The following is a 22,628-nucleotide window of genomic DNA, read 5'->3' as shown; positions in this document are numbered from 1 at the left end:
GGACTCGCTCCACTTACACCTGACTCCCACACCCCTACTGAAATTCTGGGAATCCTCGAAGGAAAATGCTCTCCTACGGATGGGCAGGAAGGCAGATGCCCAAACGGCAGAGCAGGGAGTGTGGCTTCATTTGACTCTCCCTGAGCCTGTGTTTTCCTGTCTGTGGAATTAGCTAAAATCTTCCCTTCCCTCCTCTCGGAGCTGTAGGGAGACTGAACGCTTAACCGGGGTCCCCCAGTTCTTGTCTCCTGGAAGAAGAGGGTTCAGCGAGAAGCAAACGGTGCTGCCCCCAAAGGCAGGGCGGCATCTCAGCGGGGTCTGCACTGTGGACCTGAAGTTTTATGGATATTTATAAGATGAGGGCGTAGTCACGAGGTAAGGAGGTTCCACCCCAAATCACAGTGGGTAGATCTATTCCCCCCCCACCCCACGATGCTTGAAAATGTCTACAAAGAGACTTTCGAGATCCCCCAAGAATGGTCTCAGGGGAGAGTAGAGTGAGGATTGGGGAAGGAGTTGAGGGAGGGTTGAAGGGGGGCGGGAGAGGAGGGGAGGGAGAGGGAGCTAGGATTGACATGTGAAGCAAACTTGTTGCTAATTTAAATTAAATTAAAAAAAAAGAAAGTGTCTACAAAGGGTTGGAGTCCAAAACTGCAACATAAATGATACTGCAATGTAGTCCTTTAGAGGATACAAATCCTTCATCAGCGCACTTGCAGGCAAAGGCCCCTTAGTTCTCCATACAATGGGGAACAACCTATCTGCAGCCTCCGTTTAACCGAAAATGGGCTTTTCGGGCCAACTGGAGACGGCAGCTACCAAATGACCACTGTAGCTTTCTTGGTCGCCTCACACTTCACTGCCTAGGCTGTCTAGGGCCCTCTGTTGGTTAAGACACTCTGATTTTTTTTTAAATTGAGTCTTTATAGCAGGGGCTGGGGCCCAGGAGTTACAACAGACCAGCAGAGGGTACAACTCACACCTCAGTTCTACCTAACAAATGTACAAGTGGAGTAGCTGTGGTCCTTGCAACTCTTCTGACCTCTGTCTTACTAGAAAAAGGAAAACAAAAGCTTGAACACAAACCTCAAGGCCCAGACATCCAACGAAAGACAAACTTAGCCCCATCCCAGAGGTGCCGTCATGAGTTTAGTAAGCTCCTCTGGAAACCTGGCTTTCCTTTACGAGATTTTGTTAATGATTAACTCTTGCACACAAGTATTTATTTTTGAAAGAACTGAAATTCTTTTGCATTGCAAATGAAGCCCTCAGAGACTGATTGTAATCGGTTTTTGTTGTTGTTGTTGTTTTGCTTTTTTCGAGACAGGGTTTCTCTGTGGCTTTGGAGCCTGTCCTGGAACTCGCCTTGTAGACCCAGCTGGCCTTGAACTCACAGAGATCAGCTGCCTCTGCTTCCCAAGTGCTGGTTTTAAAGGACTGTGCCACCAATGCCCGGCTGATTGTCACAGTTTCTATCCCTTGTTGTGGCATCTTGTTTTGCTGGTGGGTTTTCTGAGGTGGCCTCATCCTATGGGCGTGGCTTCAGGTGTGCAGATGTGACCCCTTATAAGGAAGAGGAGGGGTTGGCTCAGGCTCTTGGGTGGTAATTGGAACTCTGGAAGGGCAGAGACAGGATCTTCAGGAGCAGTAAGACCTCGATGGTTATTTACCATTAACTGTGTAAGTGCTTTTTTCCCCCTCTGATGAAAATGTTGTTTTCATCATCAGACATAACTTATCAAGAGTGGATGGTGGTGCACACCTCTAAATACAGAACATGGACAGTTGAGGCAGGAGCATCTGTGTGAATTTGAGGTCTGCACTGTGGAGTGAGTTCCAGGCTGGCCATTGCTAAGAGTAAGACCCTGTAGCTAAAAGAAAAAGAAAGTTGGACTGGGGAGATGGCTCAGTGGTCCCAGCACTTGCCAGGCAAGTGCGAGAAGCAGAGTTCAAATCCCCAGTACCATGTAAGATGCCAGGCAGGCGTTTTTGACCCAACTATAATTCTAGCTTCTGAAGATGAAGAACGGGGAATCACTGGAGCAAGGCTTGCCGTATCGGTGAGCTCTGGGTTTGACTGAGAAGTCCTACCTCAATGAATTAAGTGGAAAAGCTATTGAAAAGTGCCCAACATCAGCCTCTGGCTTCCACATCATATACACATACATGTGAACATGCATATACACATGTACATATACCATATACACATGCACAAGAGCTTGCCTGATCCCTCTATGCTAAATTAAAGGGACAAGAAGAAGAGGACAGAGGTAAACAGTGGGCAGGAAAGATGTCCTTGGCGAGGCATGGTCACCCCTGGGAATTGGAGGGTACGAGAGACCAGATGGAAAGGGGAACAAAGAAGAATTCTCATTGGTCCCCAACAAAGGTTGGAAGATTTTTGTTTGTTTTCGAATATGCCTGAGGAGCTTCGCTGGTGGGCACTGGGGATAGAGCAGGCAAAGCAGCCTTGGCATTGAGGAACTCACTAGGTCTACTGGAGAACCGAAACCCAACAGAGGCTTTGTGTGCCTCCTAGCTCATGCCGTACTTCTGAGCCCATTAGCCCGGTTGCCCTGAAGGCTGCTCCTTCACATCACCCCGAGGCAGGGCAGGGGGCGGGGACGTGTGTACATCACCCCAAACAGCTGGAGAAATGTATTCCTGAAGGAACAGAGTAGGGAAGATTCAGGGGAGGGGGGCCTCAAAGATGAGCCTACACTCATTCCGTAGCACCGGAACATCCTCAGAAGTAGGCCTGCCGTGAGTCTGTGGCATGAGCAAGAGTTGGTCTCGCCATGCAGTGTGCAAGGCATTCTAGCATAGGGGAGCATGTGTGAGGGAGAACTGGAGGAGTATATAGTGTGATCAAACTGCAGAGCTGATGCGGCAAAGCCCCAAGGCTCTCTGGGTGGCTTGGACAACAAGCAGGCCGGAATCAGCAAGCAGGGCTGCTCGGCTTCCTGTGAACATCTCTGGACGCCGGGCAGCTAACAGTACCAGACTTCTGAGCACAGTTGGTAGCCAACAGCTTCTCAGTCAATGTTTGGGCTAGCTGTGGGGAAAGGAGCCTCCAGGGTCACATTGTCCCTGCAGCCAGGAAAGTGGTCTGGTAGGCAATTGCTTAGGTATCTCCATCATCGCAATATTTAAGAGTATAGGAAGCAGTATGGTGACTGCCTCTTTCAACAGACAGTATGTATTTTTGGATGTTGTAACTAATGACTGGCGAAGACAGCTGAGCAGTCACCAGCAGTGCCGGGACACAACAGTGTGCACCTGGAGGTTCCCAGCACATTCCTCTATGAACTCTAGCCCTGTTGAGCAGTCCTTTGTGAACAGAGGGGGAAAAAAGCAGCCACCACTACAGAATGCAGCCACGATAAATACGGTCGGGGTAAAATGCGTGCCTTCGATCCCAAGCACGGCAAAAAATAAATAGAAGAGAAAAGCGTGACTGTGTGGACTGTGAGGCTCCTGGTTGCAAGTTACGCTGACAGTTTCTGCCCACAGACTCCTCATTGTTTTCTGTGTGCTGCCCAAACCCCTGAGACTGACAATGTCAGATTGAAACATTAATAGCTTGTTTGTGATGGAAATATCTGCCCTAGATAAAGCCCCATAACCTACCTGCCCAGTGCCCATTCACCTTCACTGCTGTTTGCCGTGTACAACACTGCCAACACAAAGACATCTCCCTTGACACACCATGTCAAACCATCACAGGAAACCCACTTACACACAAAGTCCACCCCCTGGGTGGCTCGCAATCTATTCAAAACGATGCCTTCACAACTGTACTCAGCAGTTCTCACCCATATCGGGAGCACCAGAACTGGGTCACGTTATTTTCTTCTTTAAAAGCAAGACCGACGGGGAGAACCTAGAGGCCTCTAAACATTGAAGTAGGGAATGTCTTCCCTACCTACTGGAACTAGGTGATCCTATGACCGGAGATCATCATGCATCTGGGTTGTGTGATACAGAGAAATCAAACTGAAACACGCCAGCAGCTTCCTCTCTGCCAACTACTTTTCATAGAGCCGGAAGGTGCTCTGCAAGCTGCTGAGGAAAATAGAGGAGACAACAGTCATAAGCCAGATACGCACCCTACAAACCATGATCTCGACCCACCAGGCAAAATGTGCAATGGAGGCATGGCTGATATGGGGGTAACCAACCTTTGGTTCATCTTGAGCCCTATTTCACAGGAGGAAATCCATGCTTGTGTATATGGTGCAGGGAGTCACGGGCCCTAGAACGGAACTTAATGCTGTTGTCTAGCTAAACTGACGTCTTGTTAAACCGCCTTCTAAATTGTACGCTTGTAACCGTAATGAAATGCTACGTGCATCCTTAATCGAAGAAGTCTCTTTCCAAGTGAACTGTGACAAATGCAGAGATTTCTGACTGCACACGATGCCAAGAGGAAATGGTGGCTGAGTGCTGGGACTTAAACAAAGCCTTTGTATCAGCCCTGCTGAGGTCATGGATAGAATACTGTGGAAGAAAAGATGGGGGAAGAAAAAAAGTGTCGCCACTGTAAATCATAGTGAGGACGGCCACAAAAAAAAAAAGCCATCTTCTAGACAACACACACCCACGGCAGTCACCAACTCTCAGCAGCTGCAGTTGCCTCCACTGGCATGCACAAGAAGGAGTTCATCAACAGCCAGGCACGGACAGGAGAAGGTCTTAGGGGTCCTGTCCCTCACTGCTGAACCGTCTACTGATCGGGAAAGGGGGCGTTGCTACATTCAGCTGTGTACCTAAGGTGGCCTCACCAGGTTCTAATGCATACTCCTAATCCAGTGGTTACACAGATGGCCCTGGCTAACCTGGATGGATCACAGAACCAAATCAAAAGTCATGAGCCTGGAGAGGAACAAACAGGTAGAGAGGAGGAAGACTTGTCACGGGGTAGACCAGGAACAGGAGAGGGCGGGAAGACAGGGTGAGCCGAATACAGTATGCACGTGTGTGATACTGTAGCACACTAGATTAGGAATCATTTTTCAAAAACCCTTCCAGCATGGCTTTTCAAAGTTGAGTTGCCTTTGTTCCAGCTGCTGTAAACAGTCTCGGACGAGATGGTTTATAAACCGGGGGCGTTCCTTTCTCAGTTCTGAGGGCTCACCTCCAGGTTCTTGTGCAGATCCTGGTTGGGTTATAGGCATCTGACTGACCTCTAGTATCCTCAGAAAGTAGCTGAAGTTAGGGTGCTGGCCTCTGCATAAAACTAACACCATTCATGAGGCACTCCACCCTCATGACCTAAGTGCTGCCCAAAGACCCTTCCCCTATTCCAACACATGAATTGAGAGGGTAAACAAATATTCAGACACACGTGTAATTCTCAGCACATAACCACTGTGAAAGCTGTGTTTTTTTTAGAACCATAAAATAATTCTTAGAGTGATCCCAAACCTTCCGAATATTGTATCTTTAAATAGATTTCATGTTGTCAGTTTCTGGCATTCAAACTTCTAGGTTTTGTAGATGCTTTCATGATGGACAATATTACGCTGATTGCTAAACTACAAACTAACATTCCTGTTCCACTTCTAAGAGGAGCCTGCTTTTGCCCACCAGGGAATTTAAATTTCTTTAACAGCTACAAATTGGTTGATTGCGCTCCATGTAGTCACCGAGTCTCAGTGTTTGGAGGCCAACCTACCTGTGTTTCCACGACCTTGCCGGAATTTCCACAGCATCACACACAATGGCAAATGCAGAGAGGATGCTGGCCAGGCTCTGTGATACGGAAGAGTGCCGCCTCACGGGTGTTAGAGTAGACATGCAGAAAAGCTAAATTACAGAATGTTACTTAGTATCGTAGCGAACCTTTAAAGACAATCGTTGCTTAATGATTAGTATGGGAGGGCCTGTCGCATTGTAAATGGTGCCACCCCTGGGCATTCAGCCCTAGATTTTTCTTTTTAAGAAAGCAAGCTGAGCAAGCCATGGAGAGCCAGCCAGGAGACGGCGCTCCTGCATGGGCTCTGCTTCAGCTCCAGCCTCCAGGTTCCTGTCTTGAGTTCCTGCTCTGACTTCCTTCATTACAGGTGTAAGCTGCCTAATGAAATCATCCCTTCCCTACCTAAGTAGATTTTGGTCGTGGTATCTGTCACAGCAAGAGAAAGCAAGCACGGCTGCTGGGGTCTCCAGCTGAAGCCCGTGTGGGCAGAGGAGCTGTTAAATTCTCTATCCTTTCAGGAGGCTACAGCCTCCATTGCCTTCTTCAGACGCAGCCTTCAACAGGCTGGAGCCACGGTTCAGACATCTGAGTCCTGTTCTGTAGAGACTGCGGGAGGATGCTCGTCATTGTAAACTCACACGGTTTTTGGAGTTACCAAACAATAGAGATCTGACACATTGCCCTTGGGACTGCAGCCACAGGCTCCCTTGTCCAATTCTGACTCCCAGTTGGATCTGGCTGATAAGAGAATTCACCAAGAAAGAGCAGAGATCGGAGGGTCACAAGGCAGAGTGGGATCGGGAGATGGGCTCACCGGCTTCTTCTCATGAGTCACTGGGTGCTCGCCGTGAAGACCTCAGTTCCTGCTTTGTGGTTTCTCATTCGTCACGGCTGCTGGCCCCAGATCCCAGGCACCAGTGCCCCCTTGTCTTGTTATATCTGGGTGATACAAGTCCCAGCATCCTTGCCATCTCCAGGCATCCTTCCCACCCCTTTGGAGATATCCCTTCTAGACACAGATTACAGAATTTGAGTCTTTTCTGAAATCGTGTGCCACCACAGTGAGAACGGGAAGACTCTGATGTCCGACCTGAGATGAAGAGCGCATGTAATCTCATTGAACTAAGAAGAACGAGCAGGCCTGTTATTAACACTGATAGGCACAGGCAAGTAAGCTATCCAATTTCAGTCACTTTATGGCTACAGTCGCTGAATCCCACTAGGACACCACCCACACTGTATCCAACATGAAGAGTATTCCAAACGATGAGAGAAAGTCATGACTGGAGAACTGGTTTCCAGTCCACATCCTAAGGCGCACAGGAATATTGTTTGCCAAATCCTCTCCAATTTGATTTCTGTTTTCAACAGCTCATTCTGTACATGATAAAACTTCATAATCAATTTGAGATTTCTACTCTTCTGCTGTTCCCCAGGAAGAAATAAGCAATTGTAATTTTTTAAAAGCTTGATTGCTGTTTGAAAATCACCCAGCTACATTCAATAACATTCTATTTCTTCTGAGTACACGAATCAGTCTTCATACTATTTCAGCATAGGTTAGACTGGGGTTCACTGTGGCCCATGCACGGGTTCTACTGAGCAGCTGATTGGACAGAATATGACTGCAGAGGCCCCTGCCAAAACAACCCCTCCAAGAGAGCAAATCATTTGTATGCAAATGGAGCTACTAGTTATGAGTTTCATCTCTTCGGGACATCGGCTCAACACGATTTCTACTTGGAAGACTTCTGTAAGAACTTGATAAAAATTGAGTTAGAGTTCTGCTCATAATTTAAGATATGGTTTGATGGAAACAGACTCGTTCGGTTTGCTGACTGACTTACATCAACCTTCTACCCAGTTAGTGCCCATCAATGACACTTAACCACAGCTATGACCTAAATGTGTAAACAAGAAAGAAAGGAGTCCAGGAACGTAAGAATACAACCTAACTCCAGCCAGGGAAGCAGATAGGCTGACTGCAATCTATATCAGTCCCTCCGTTCCTCCAAATCCAAGCCTCCAGTCATCGCAGCTCTGATGCTGCAACGATAAATGGCACACTTATTGAAAGTATAAGTAAGTATTGTAGAAATTACTCACAAGAGAAAAACAAGCAACCCAGATGAGCCTGCAGGGAGCCGAGATGTGTGGCCGCCATTCCAAGATGGCGCTGGGCCCCTGCAGGGTTGGAGTAAACAACTCCATGTAAGGTCATAACCAGAATCACCAACTCGAGCATGCGTATTGTCCTCAGCTTGCTAGACCAATCGGGAAGCCTGGAATGTCTGGGGGGGGGGAGGTGCTCGACCAATAGGACGAGTGCACGTCGCCTTAGTTCCTATATAAGCAGCTGCAGTCTTTGCTCGGGGTCTCTCGCTTCCTGCTCTCCCTTCAACCAGGAGGCTCCAATAAAGCATGATTTGGGAAGAATCCTTGTCTGGTGTTTGTCTTTCCTGCTGGTCAGGGAGCGCACCACATGAGCCCAGTATTTTTCCACCGCCGAACTGGAAGCTGGAAAGAGGGCGACATGTTCTGCTAACAGTCTTTTATTCCTTCCTCTGTACAGGACCCTAGCCACACCCAAAAGTGGGCCTGTCTAGTGACGTAGTTCACCGCCTACGTCCATATACGTCTTTAGTCACGCCTAAAGTGGGTGTGGTTAGCAGTGCGGTAAACCGCCCTTTTATTACCTCATCTGTATGGGCCTCTAATAAGTCACATGACTAATGGCGGAGCACTGTCTCCTCCTACAGCAGCTCTGCAAAAGAACACCAGCTGCAGCCTCCCTCCCGCCCCCATCATCTCCAGTGGATCACACAGATGCCCCCCCTCCACCTCCCAGCCACTCATTGCTTTATCCCAGCCCCAACTCCAACAGGCACTCCTGGCAACCCTCAAGCTGCTCTGGCCAGGGAAGCAGGGAAGCTAACTGTAGATCTTCACCTCTCCATTCCTTCGAGCCCAGTCCCCAGTCTCATCCCAGCTCTGTAGCAGATCACCCGCCGCAGCCTCTCCTCTATCTCTGCCCCCATTTCCAAGGGATTCTGGTAGAACAGCCTGATTCCCACCCCCCCACAACATTACCACCCCCTGCCACCCCCCACCACCCCCTCCATGGACGCCCTCAGTCACATTCCTCTTAGCCATTGCCACTCCTAAGTCTCAGCAATGCAGTCTTCATGGGGTCTGACAGAGGTCCCTGAAGAAATTAACAAATCCCTTAAAGAAACCCACGTAAACACAAACTGTGGAATGGAGTGAAAAAGAGCAGTTCAAGACAGCAAAGTGGAAATAGAACCACTAAAGGAAATAGAACCACTAAACTGAGGGAAATAGAACCAACACTAAACTGAGGGAAATAGAACCACTAAAGGAAACCCAAACTGAGGGAAACCTGGAAATGGAAAGTTTAGGGACTTGAACCTCAGAGGCAAGCTTCACCAATAGAATACAAGAGATGGAAGAGAGAACCTTGGGTGTTGAAGACATGATGGAGGAAAAAAGAACGGACATGTTGATCAAAGAAAATGTTAAATCTAAAAATGATCCTGACACAAAAACGTCCCAGAGATCTGAGGCCCTGTGGAAAGATCAAATCTAAGCATGACAGGGATAGAGGAAGAAGAAACCCAGCTCAAAGGCCCAGAAAATAATTTCAATAAAATCAGAGAAGAAAATCTTCCTAACCTAAAGTAGGAAATGCCTATAAAGGTACAAGAAGCTTACAGAATGCGAAACATACTTAACCAGGAAAGAAATTCCCCTCACCACATAATAATCAAAACACTTAATGTACAGAACAAAGAAAGAATATTAAAAGCTGCAAACAAAAATGACCAAGTAACATATAATAAAGGCAGACCTATCATCAGAATAACCTGACGTCTCTCAGTGGAGACTCTAAAAGCCAGAAGGACTTGGACAGATGAGCTGCAGACTCTAAGAGACCACAGATCCAGCCCAGACTACCATACTCAAAAAAAACTTCAGTCACCATAGATGAAGAAAACAAGATATTCCATGATGAAGCCAAATTTAAACAATATCTGTCCACAAACCAGGCCCTACGCAGATGCTAACAGGGAAACTTGAACATCAGCAGGCTAATTGCATCCACTTGGGGTTTAGTCCTCTCTGTATTCACAGAGCAGCTGCTGAAAAAAACAGGCAAAACTGCAAAATCACATGAAGCCAGAGTGTGAACTCACAGTACATCCCCAAAACGCTAGCCCGGAGTGTCAATCACCAAGGCTGGACTGACAGAGAAGCCACAGAAGACAAGGCTGGGCCTTGCTTCTCAGCCAAGCTTATTAAAAAAAAAAAGTCAACAGTTCTGGTGTTTAGAAAGAAAGGAAGGAAGGAAGAAAGGAAGGAAGGAAGGAAGGAAGGAAGGAAGGAAGGAAGGAAGATCTGTCATTAGTGCCATTGAACTCCACTGATTGGATGGAAAAGGAGGAAGCCAGCCAGCTTCCGGCTCTCTTGACCACTCCAGTTGATCACTGGGGTGACGATGTTAATGTAGCTTTGGGGTGTGCATGTATGCATGTTCCACAAGCCATACATCTCATTCTTCTGTCATGAAAGTAGAGCCCACGCTCTGCTATACAGCAGCCAAACTAGGTGTACTGTAGGGCAGGCGTCCTCCACATGCTGGTGGCTACGGGCAACCAAGATTCATGTCTTACTCGCATGGCATCTTCGTTTAATATCCGGGGCCTCTACTCACACGGGGACCAAAGCTGATGCGGTATGCAGCCTTCTGCAATGTTGCAGCTCTCGGACAAGAAACACAGCAGATTCTTTAGCTTCCTGCTGGTACTTCATTGGCAACATCGTATCGCTAGGTCGTTCTGGAGTTCAGTTCCATCATTGGAAAGAAAGAAGGAAAGTTGGAAGGCTTGCGAACGTGCCTATCACTAGCATATCCTTCTGAAAACGTCTCCCTAGTCTCCCTGGGAAGAAGTCATACACGAATAGGAGAATATGGGAAGGAGCGTTAACAAGGAGGCTAGAGCAGATCCGAGAGGCAGACGTGCGCAGAGGAGGGGTGGATTCCTGGTGGTTCTCAGCCTCTGGTGTGACCTATATTTAGCTTTTGGCCGTTGCGCATGCGCCAGCTGTCTTCCTTCTGGTCCCTGCTTGGCTTTCTAACCCGCAGAGTGTGGCAGGCAGAGCTGGTGATAAGCTAACGCCGTGACGCTGCATGCGTACTGCGTGGGTGTGTGTGAACGTGTGCTGGTATGAAAGCTGTCAGATGAGGCGAGCGGGTACACTGATTCCGTAAGAAAACAACCCAGGGTGTGGCGCCTGAAGGTGGCCACGCCTCACTCCCTCCTGCAGTCTTTGGCTACTGAAGAGGGAGTAGTTGGACAATTCTGTAGGATGCGTTCGATGCTCAGAACTGAGTGAGAAAAAGATACCCCGCAGCTCTCAGCTTGGACCTGGGAAACAGAATTGCCACACTAGACCTACATTCTCCACGAAATGCAAGCAGGAGTTATAGCACATATGTTTTCAAGCCAGTGAGCAAGACGTGAGAGATTCCTTAAAATGTGTGCAGAAAACCATAAATTGTGGGGAGGCGATGGAGGCCTGCCTAGGCCAGAAGAGGGCGCCAGATCCCCTGGAGTCGGAATTTCGGGTGGGTGTGAGCCACCTAACGTCGGTGCTGGGAACCAAACTTATTTCCTCTGCAAGAGCAGTATGTTCTCTTGGTTTGTTTGCTTGTTTGTTTGTTTGTTTGTTTGTTTGTTTGTTTGTTTGAGACAGAGTTTCTCTGTGTAGCCCTGACTGACCTGGAACTCACTCTGTAGACCAGGCTAGCCTCAAACCCACAGAGATTAAAGGCATCCACTACCAGGCTGGGCCTGCACTACCCTTAACTACTCATCAACCTCTCAAGCCTGAAAGCTTCCTCTTAACAGACTCTAATTTGGCTTCAAAAAAAAAAAGAAAAAACAAAAAAGAAATGAAAGTTAAAAAAAATACAGGTACCATTTTATCAACCCATTCTGAAAGAATATCCATTCAGCATTGGTCAGGATTTAATGGCAATAGCTCAATAAATAAAGAGAGAAATAAGTACCACCCACTAAAATGTCATCAGTGACCAAACGTTCAGCTTTAATCCCAGCACTCGGGAGGAAACAGCAGGCGGATCTCTGTGAGTTCAAGGACAGCCTGATCTACAAAGCTACACAAAAAAACCCTGTCTCAAAAAACTAAATAAATATTAAAAAGTAAGTAAATAAAATGTCATCGGTGATTATATCTGGGTAATTTTGTAGAAGTCGATTACCTTTCTAGTGTTCTGGGTTTTATATCATTGGTAGCACTGTTTCTTTGTTATTGGGAAGCTCTTCTTGCTGCTAAGATGAAGTTCTAGTGACTACCTCTCCCATTTCAAATATGAAAACTCTAAGGTGATCGGAAAAATAACAATTAACTAGTAGGTATCTGCTACTGAGGAGAGTTCACAAGACAGCACAGTTTTCCAAGCTGCTGCCTTTGGAGTTTCTGGTTTTAATAACAGAGAAATATGACCCAAAGGAAAACCAGCAGACTCCCTAAGTCTAGAAGATTGAGTTGGAAATCTAGAAAGAGAGAGCAGGTAAATTCTCAGAGTAAGGGTGTTTCTGGAGGGTCCCTGATGTGTACAGTATCTTCATATGAGGAAACTTCTCCCAAGAGGTCTAACAATGAGGCCGTTTTCACTTTGGCCTTTGGAACCTTGCCATATATTGGGTATTCCAAGGGCTTTGCCTCAGAGATGAAAGAAAACAAACTCTATGTCCAGTGTTCTTAAGTAGGTGTAATTTTACCCCCAGGGACATTTGACAATATCTGGACTGTTCCTGTTAACAGCTTTTACTGCCAACATTCAAGCAGGATGCTGGCCACCACTGGGAGGTAAGTCTGGGTGCTTGGCCATAATCAAAGGTTGTGACATCCTGCCTGCTCGGAGGGCTTCATGGCTCCTGCATCAAAGCAAGACCTGAAAAGTTCAAAATGTCTCCAGGTAACTTTTTCCAGAATATGGTTCAAGAACAATTATAAAATAATAATAATAATACTCACCAAGTCTGGAGTATTTGCTAAGCATGCAAAGAAATAAAAAAAGGTATAAGGCATAATGAGAAGAAATGTCATTCTATCTCGACTGAACCGGAACTGGGATGTTGATTTAGCAGACAGACATTAAAACATTATTATAACTCACATTCAAAGAGTTAAGCCAAGGCACGGGTGGTATTTTTCAAGAGACTAAAACTGAACTTTTAGAGGGCATGGGAGGAGGGGAGGGAATGGGAGCGGGACCTGGAACTGACTTGTGAAGCAACCTTGTTTCTTATCTAAATTTAAACTGGAAAATAAAATTTAAAAAATTTTAAAAAAAGACAATAGATTAAATATATGCTAGATGGGACTGGATGAAAGCCGGGTTTTACAGAATTGATTAGTACATTTGAAGAGCTAACATTGGGAGCTATGCCAAATGAAATGTAGAGAAAACTCAGTTCTGGTCTATTTTTATTTAAAATTTCTATACACTATATTTTGATCATATTTTCTCTCCTCTGACTCCTCCCAGATGCTTCCCAACCCTGTGCCCATCCAATTTCTTCATTCTCTCTCTCTCTCTCTCTCTCTCTCTCTCTCTCTCTCTCTCTCTCTCTCTCTCACACACACACACACACACACACACACACACACACACGTGCGCACACACACACACGCACACACCAAAACATAAAGACGAAACAAACAAACAAAAGAGATTACTAAGACAACAGTGAAACAGAAATCCCACACAAAAAAATAAACATCAACAACATGGGTTCATTTTGTGTTGGCCACAACTAGTCCTGTTGGGCCTGCCCTGGGGTGTGGCTGATGTACCCAGTGACAGTGACCCTCAATTGAGAAAACTTATTTAACTTTGCCAGCAGGATCAACTGAAAAAAAGGTGAGGGGTGGGACCTAGGGTCTACTTCCTCCTCTCCCCGTCTTGTTGCGGCTGGAAGATGCGGGCCCTGAGCGTGGAGCCAATTCGCTGGCTCCAAAACCAGAACCAAAGAAACACGCTCTGCCCCTGACCAGCTCAGCATGAAAAGCAACCAGTCCCTGAGCACAAAAACTAACCAGTCCCTGAGCACAAAAAAAAAAAAAAAAAAAAAAAACAATCCCTAAGCACAAAAACCAACCAATCCTGGAGCACAAAATCTAGCCAGTCTCTGGACTGGATTGAAATTGGACCAATTCCCACCCTGAAAAATCTCCTCCCCTTAGGAAACCACCCATAAGCCCTGTACCTATTCCGTCAGGGGCAGGCTCCCTCCTGGATTCCTGCCTCCCAATAAATCTCTTAAATAAGGTTTGGGTGATAACCTTCTTTCCCTGGAGAGAAGCTGGGCAGTGCAGTAACAGCTTTTGCTGGAACAGGAGCGGATCGGCTACATCCTGTCGGGAAGCCATCCCCCACCAGAACAGAGCTGTAGGTATGGCCTGGCTTCCAGGACACCCTTTCCCCTGCAGAGCTGTAACACAGTTCCAGGACACCCTTTCCCCGCAGAGCTGTAACACAGTTCCAGGACACCCTTTACCCTGCAGAGCTGTAACACTTACAGTACTTGCCTCCCCACACACACACACACACCTACCTTTTTCTTTGAGGTTGCAACATAACATGAGACCTTGTTGGATTTAGCCACTTGCTCTCAGACTTCCAGTCTTCAAAACTATGCCTTTTATTCTTCATAAAATACCAAGTCCTGGGCATTTTGTTGTACCAGCAGGAAACAGAATAGGACGCAACGCTTTGTCCTCCTTTTAAGACAATAACTACAAATAGGTCTCTGCTTGTACAAACAAAATGACAGGTTATAAAGATCCGATGTCATAGAAAATGCCTTTTATAAATTGCAAAATATCAAATTACCATCCTAGGAAGCTTCCTAACATTTTCTATACATAATGAGAAATAAGTTAAATTTGGAATGCAGTGACAGGAATTCTGCTAAGTGTTTTATGTAACAATTCGTTAAGGTCAGTCCAGGAAACCTAGACACAGAAGTCGAATAAATTATCTAAGGAAGGCCCTCCAGTGGCAAGGGTTCCTTTTCTATCATTTTTCTGTGGTCCCTAGCAGAGTGTATTATACATACGCTTATGTCAGACACAGACTGTGTGGTTATGCCTATTTATAACATTTAGCACTGTCTTTCCCTTCATGGGTTCCCAGTTGTGACAGGCCACTAGGACATGCCAACGCTCACAGAATAAAACTTATACAGGACTATCAGAGATACTGTACAATCTGTTCCATGTGACAGGGTGCTGCTGTATTCACAGTCTGCTCCGTGTGACAGGGTGATGCTGTATCTACAGTCTGCTCTGTGTGACAGGGTGCTGCTGTATTCACAGTCTGCTCTGTGTGACAGGGAGCTGCTGTAATCTACAGTCTGCTCCGTGTGACAGGGTGCTGCTGTATCTACAGTCTGCTCTGTGTGACAGGGAGCTGCTGTAATCTACAGTCTGCTCTGTGTGACAGGTGCTGCTGTATCCACAGTCTGCTCCGTGTGACAGGGTGCTGCTGTATCTACAGTCTGCTCTGTGTGACAGGATGCTGCTGTATCCACAGTCTGCTCTGTGTGACAGGGTGCTGCTGTATCTACAGTCTGCTCTGTGTGACAGGGTGCTGCTGTAATCTACAGTCTGCTCCGTGTGACAGGGTGCTGCTGTGTTTACAGTCTGCTCCGTGTGACAGGATGCTGCTGTAATCTACAGTCTGCTCCATGTGACAGGGTGCTGCTGTATCTACAGTCTGCTCTGTGTGACAGGGTGCTGCTGTATTCACAGTCTGCTCTGTGTGACAGGGAGCTGCTGTATCCACAGTCTGCTCCGTGTGACGGGTGCTGCTGTATCTACAGTCTGCTCTGTGTGACAGGATGCTGCTGTATCCACAGTCTGCTCTGTGTGACAGGGTGCTGCTGTATCTACAGTCTGCTCTGTGTGACAGGGTGCTGCTGTAATCTACAGTCTGCTCTGTGTGACAGGGTGCTGCTGTATCTACAGTCTGCTCCATGTGACAGGGTGCTGCTGTGTTTACAGTCTGCTCCGTGTGACAGGATGCTGCTGTAATCTACAGTCTGCTCCATGTGACAGGGTGCTGCTGTGTTTACAGTCTGCTCCGTGTGACAGGTGCTGCTCTAATCTACAGTCTGCTCTGTGTGACAGGGTACTGCTGCTCTAATCTACAGTCTGCTCCGTGTGACAGGGTGCTGCTGTATCTACAGTCTGCTCTGTGTGACAGGATGCTGCTGTACTTAGCTGGCGACATTAACTTTCTCTCTTCAGTTCTCATTACTGGCACTGAATCATACTCCATCCTCGTGAGCAGCACTTAAAGCCTCTCCCGTGCTCTTCTGCCTCCCTGCACTGAGCCTGAGATCCTGGTGGCTGAACAGGCTTCGTGTGGATTTGCAGAGTGGTGGCTGCACGGATCCCCTGTGCCTCGTGGTGGTGGTGGGGCAGTTCCTGGAGGCTCAGGGAGCAAACACAGTGTTCATGAGGAGCATGGTTGCTCAGGGGCCTTATCCCCACGCTACCATGTTTCCTGTTTTCCACAGTCCCGATTGATCGTTCATCTTGTGTAGCCGTGTGTGAAGTCTCTGGCTCAAAGCAGCCAAGGACAAAGGACAAAATGTGTTTCTTGGCAAAGCTGACGTGCAAAATGAGTGCCTGCACCCCCCCACGTGCGTCTGTCTTCGCGTCTTCCCACCCCTCCTCGCACAGATGAAAAAACCATCTTAATATCCACCCTAAGATGACCCCCTCGAAAACAGAATTTCAAAACTGACATAGTACCGGTGGATCAGGGTTCCAAAGAGGGGGGATTCATTTCCTTCATCACCACTGTGACCAAATCCCTGATAAGGAGCCGCTTAAGCCGGGAGGTGTGTGCTTGGGCTTGTGGTTTGAGGGGCGACAGGCCTCTGTGGGTGGGGGGAGTCACCGCAGTTGAGTAGGAGGGGGCCGCTCGCTTGTGTTGGGGAAGAGCGTGGACAGGAAGTGGCCCCAGGAGCTACTTCCTGAAGATTCTACAGCCTCCCAGATAGCCCTGCCAGCTGGGGCCCCGGTGGGTGTGGGAACACGTTAGCCTACCTGGGCCACCTCACATTTAACCACAGCAGGGGGACACGGCCTGCCCGTGATAGGGTTGTTGAGGTCTCCTGAGCTCCTGTCCCACCCTTCTTCCTTACCCCTCCGCTGTTTCTGAAGGTTTCTCCTGTTTCTGGTAGATGTGCCCATCTCAAGCAGCTATTAGAAGGCCCATCCATGCGGCTCAGTGGAGTAAGTGGCCTTCTGCCAAACCTGATGACCTAAGTTACACACACACACACACACACACACACACACACACACACACATGTCCTATGTGGGGGAAAGAGAGAACCAATTCCAGCAGTTGCCCTCTGACCTCCAAACACACGCTGCAGCCTACACGTCTAGATAAGTAAATAAAAAGAAATAAAATTCTTAAAAAAAAACATCTACTTCCCAATCCCATCCCATGACAACGTGCGCCCAAGGAGGAAACAAAGAGAGCTAAATCCCACGACAACGTACTCCCAAGGAGGAAATAAAGAGAGCTTCTGGAACTTCTACACCTAATGAAAACTTAATCTTGCACCAAGTTCAAAGGCTAGAGTTCTCTAGTGGCTAATCAGGCCCGGTGAGTGATGAGGACACTGGAAACGAGGATGTAGGATAACCCCACTTGTGACAAGCTGCCTGTGCTTTCTCTCTCATCATGGGCCGGGGAAGATTCCTTTTGTTCTGTTTTGTTTTGTTTTTACCTCTTTCCTTTCTGCTTCCCATGCTGAAAATACCACGGGAGACGAAATGAAAGGTGTTGCTAACCTCATTCTGTACTTGGTGATTCAAGGAGCCTGCAAGGACCCTTGGGTGTCTTCTCTTCGGTTGATTCAACCCTATGACGATAATCTCCTCGCCCTCCACCCTTGAAGGAAAGCATCTGTTTGCATCAAGTCCTTCTTCATCTACCCACAGAGCACGGTAGGAAGCAGACTCAGCAGCACAGCTAAGCCTGCACACACACACACACACACACACACACACACACACACACACGCGCGCGCGCGCTCGCTTCCCATGCCTGTCAAAACATCCTCGCTGACTCCTGAAACTCCTCAGAAGTTCCGGTGTTGCAGCCCATGAAGCATCAGAGGAAACATAACCAGAAGTACTCATGACCAGGGACCGAGTGAAGAGCGTGCGACTGGTGCTGAGGTGTCAGACGAACCCTGAGGCCGCCGTCCACCAGCCCCTCGCCTCCTCGATGCCCTGTATCCCACCGGTGTGTTTGAGTGGATCTGCTGAGCGTGCGGACTGCGCTGGCTCGGTTGTAAAGGAGTTAGCGAAGTCATCGTGACGGGCAGCATGGTAAGAGATGGTGTGTGTGGTCCATTCCTTGGCGGTGCTGATCAAATGCCAGGAATCTGGGCATTGAGCGGAGAGGAAAGCAACAGCAACAGATAGAAGCATGGTATCTCTTTTTCCAGGCTTCCCCTCTGCTCTGCTCTATGGGCTTCTGTCTTAAGTTAGCACCGAGTGAAACAGAATTAAACTATGATGAAGTAGCCTTGGCGATCACATTTAAATCCTTGAAAAACATCACATTTACGTGTGATGAACACTTCTTGGTTCAAAGCATAACTTATGTCCAGGGATGAGAGCGATTTTTACAGTTCCTTTTCACTAAAGAAGAAAGGTCACTAAATTTAGCGAGGAGGGGTGTGAGGGGTGAAGAGGAGGAAGGCTGACCAGCCGGGAAGAGCCGCTCGCCCTGGCCTCTCCAGTCACACACGAGCTTGGGAGGAGGACCATGGAGCTGACCTTTCTTGGAGGTTAAAGAAGGTAAATGATAAACTGGAGTCTTCAGTTAGTCATTCTAGTACCTTCCAAGTCTGTGGTACATACCAAAATACTATACTAATGCAAATGAGTCGCACGTCCCGGGAGTTCTTAGGTATTGAGGAACTTCTTGTCCGGCTCCTTTATCCGCCCCACCAACTAGCTTTCCGTGGGGCTCTCAGACATGCCAAAACGCTAGTCCAAGACTGCACTGATGGGCAATTGCTAATGGATGGCCACCACCCCTGTTGGCCTCTGCATTGTCTCACATGAATGAATACAACACTCAAGGGCCTAGAATAAAACAATCAAGCCCATAAGACCACAGAGAACCCCAGGAACTATAGACTGCACAATACCGCTCGGAAAATATCGTTGACTCAAGATAGACCGTCTTGAGAGGTTCAGCATAAATCCCCGAGTTTAGAGAGCTACTTCGGGGGGCTGACCCTCCTGAAGATGCTAACTTCTCTGTACAGGCGGACTGGGAATAGCAACCCTCATACATATTTACAGGGACTACACGCCTAAGCCGACACTCTACTGCACAGCTCCGAGACCAATGGTTGCACAAGAACACACTCTCCCAATGCGAACGGCGGCAGTTTGAGAGGAATAGACAATTGCTATGATCCTGCAGAGGAAGTCAATCCCATTTGTGAACAGAGACACGATCTGGACCCCCGTGAAAATAGCCCCTTCTGCATCGTCACATTTGAAAAAGCAAGACGGCCTATGAGATCTAAGAAGACATTATCCACCCTGTATTGGGTACCTCCACTTACATGTTTTATAGATACTTGTATGTGTGTGTGTATGTATGTATACATTATGTATATATTTCAGGCTGCTTCTACAGTAGTAGATTTCCATACAGTTCTTTCACAAGCTTTTAGGATTAGTCATTCCTCCCTGTTTCCCATCTACCCTGCCCTCCAGTCCCCCGCTGTACTTAACCCTCTCTGCCCAGAGATGCCCTTTTCCCTTCATACAACCTGTATTATACTACCCCCTACCCTTAAGTGCCCCACCCCCACCCCATGGCCTCTCTTTACTTTCCTGACTTCCACAGGTCCTCTCATTTAAACACAAATACCTAAATGTTCAAAACTAGGGTCCACGCACAACATACAAGCGTGTCTTGTTTGTCTTTCCGGGTGCGGATGACCACAGTCCTGTTGTCTCCAGCTCCTTCCATTTGTCTGCAGGCTTCACAGCTTCCCTCTTCTCTACAGCTGGATAAATCCCGTTGTGTGCACGGGCCACGTCTTCATTGTCTGTTCCCTACTTTGTGGGCCTTCAGACAGTCTCTGTCTCTGCCTATTGTGAGTAGAGAGCATCAGTTAATGCTGATGAGAAAGTGTCCCTGTAGTAAGACGCGGGATCCTTTGGGTATACGCCAGGAGTGGTAGAGCAGCATTCTATGATCAACATGCGTCTTTGGCTTTTTGTGATTTCTCAAAACTAATTGAGAAATCAATGGGGGGAATTGAGAAACCAATGGGAACACTGATTTCCGTGGTGGCTGCTCCATTTACACCCTCACCAACGGTGAATAAGCTCCCCCTCCCCATATCCACGCCAGCCTTTGTTGTCATTTGTGTTCATGGTCCTAGCTATTCTGACTCGAGTAATATGAAACCTCAAAGCAGTCTTCGTTTGAATTTTCTGATGGTTAAGGACACAAAAGCCCAGCTCTGGGTTTAGGTTGCTTCCCTTCAAGTTATTGGTCATTAAGGTTCCATAGACCCTGCCCCCTCCAAAACAATGCAGGCTACTGCCACTATGCATTGGCTTAAACACTTGAGTGACAACCTCGGGCTCCCCAAAATGCATCACTGTCACATTAAGGAAAAGAAATTAGAATGTTATTCCTTGGAATAATCTTCCCAAGAGCAACCACAGATGTGGACCCTCTACTTCTCTCTCCCTGTGTCTCCCATCATGTCCTACTATCTGTTTCAAGAGTCTGACATGTTCTCACCTGAATGTTGTCATGTGAATAAGCCTGTCCCTATATGTGTCCCTCACAAAGGGTTTTGCTCTGTATTAAACAGAACAGAACATGGGGAGGGAGGTGGATACTATACAGAAATCTCTAGCAGAGCTTTGCAAGAGACAAAACTTTATTAACTCCAACTGACCGAGATAAGAAATAAATGTGGCCAAGCAATACCCATGGTCTGTTTCCAGTGTTTATGGCAGGTATCTACTTTTTAAGGTTTCTTTCCAACGTATTTGTTGCTTTCAGCAAATGACTATCATACACACAAATGACCCACATAAACACACGGGCATTGCTGTCTGAACCAGGGGCATGAAGGAGGAGTATATAACAAGATTACAACTATACATTAGCTTAGGTTGTAAAAAGAAAAAAAAAGAAGTATTTACATGGAAAATCCAGTGAAAGTAATGTTGATTGTGACATTGTTTTCTTTTGTGTGTGTGTGTGACATTGTTCTCTTAAAGGCGCATTAAAGGAAGAGGCTGGGTATGCAGCAGGGTAGCAGCCTTAAGTCTTCCCTGATCTCAAGGCGTGTTATTAACTCAGCTGTGGGGGTCAAGCAGAGTTTCCAGTCTCTTGGCATGTATGAGATGTTTTTATAACAATGCATCATCACCTTGGCAGTTAAGATTTCCACACACACAATATTCAAACACAGTAAGAAATACATGAGCCAAACATGTCGTTACTTCATTTTCCTCACTATAAGTTTCCAGCATGTGTCAAAACCAAGCTGAAATGAAGACTTAAGAATTTTTTTTGCACTAGATAAGGGAAACTTGAGTTTGAATATGTAAACTGATTTAACTCAGCATTTCTATTGAGACAGGGTCTCTCTCTCCATGTATGTAACTGTGTGGACCAGGTTGTCCTGGAACTCAACAGAGATCCTCCTGCCTCTGTCTCCTATATGTTGGGATTAAAGGCACAGGCTACCATATCCAGCCAAGATCAACAACTTTAATAAGTAAATCAAAGCTGGAGTCCTTGATATGTGCAAACAAAGCCAAAAAATGACCAGGAAAACAATGGAACCAGCTTAAAGTGTGGCTGAAAGGCAGGAGAGGGAGGGAGGGAGGGAGGGAGGGAGGGAGGGAGGGAGGGAGGGAGGGAGGGGGAGGGAGGGAGGGAGGGAAGGAGGAATGGAGGGAGGGAGGAAGGGTGGGAGGGAGGAAGGGAGGGAGGGAGGGAGGAAGGGGCAGGGAGGGAGGGGGGGAGGAAGAGGACATCAGTGTTGGGATACAGAAGCAGGAAGGAAAAAATAAAGCCTTTTCACAGATCACTCCCACAGTGGACAAAGTGTTCCAGGAACAAACCACATACACTCTATCCTTATAACTGTTTTATGATGCGATGTTCTAAAATAAATTCTCTGGAGAAATCAACTGTTCTTAAGTGAGACATTTTGATCGTTCATCAAAACAAGCCAATTCCCACTTATCTTCTGCATGGAACTTTTCAGAAGACGGCTCCATTCTCGTGACTGTTAGCCGAGGGAAAAATCAGAATGAAAGAATTCTAATAATGGAGGTACTTGGAGAGAACATGGAAGGCAGAGACAAGTAGATCCTCGGGGCTCGCTGGCCATCCTGTCTCCCCTAATTAGAGAGTCCCAAGTCTGGGTGAGCAACTCTACCTCACAAAACAGGTGAGTAACAGGAGTGACATCCAATGGAAACTCTGGCTTACACATACACACACACACATGCATGCACGCACACCTACAGATACCACACACGCACACACACATACACACAAACACCACGCATGCACACCTACAGATACCACACACACACACAGACATACGCATGCATGTATACCTACAGATGTTCACACACACACACACATCTACAGATGCCCATACACACACACGTGTACACCTAAGATGCGTACACACACACCTACAGGCACACACATGTGCAAACACACACATGCAACCTACAGACCCCACACACACCAAGTTCAGACACACACATATGC

General features: G+C 47.2%; 2 long non-coding RNA genes across 3 annotated transcripts in view; both read right to left on the bottom strand.

Moving 5' to 3' along the window:
- LOC110342709 overlaps nt 1-22,628 on the bottom strand; it is a 43,692-nt gene that overhangs the window by 5,719 nt on the left and 15,345 nt on the right. The window lies entirely within an intron of this gene.
- LOC110342708 lies at nt 621-8,326 on the bottom strand. Its single transcript, XR_002384858.2, has 4 exons — nt 7,805-8,326; nt 5,678-5,808; nt 3,926-4,065; nt 621-1,615 (listed from the first exon to the last, which is right to left on the bottom strand). It is a non-coding gene; the product is annotated as an uncharacterized LOC110342708 (long non-coding RNA).

The sequence above is a fragment of the Mesocricetus auratus genome, unplaced genomic scaffold (assembly GCF_017639785.1).
Source record: "Mesocricetus auratus isolate SY011 unplaced genomic scaffold, BCM_Maur_2.0 Super-Scaffold_2245, whole genome shotgun sequence".
Taxonomy (NCBI): domain Eukaryota; kingdom Metazoa; phylum Chordata; class Mammalia; order Rodentia; family Cricetidae; genus Mesocricetus; species Mesocricetus auratus.
The sequence above is the reverse complement of the archived record's forward strand: the minus strand, read 5'-3'. Positions and strand labels throughout refer to the sequence as shown.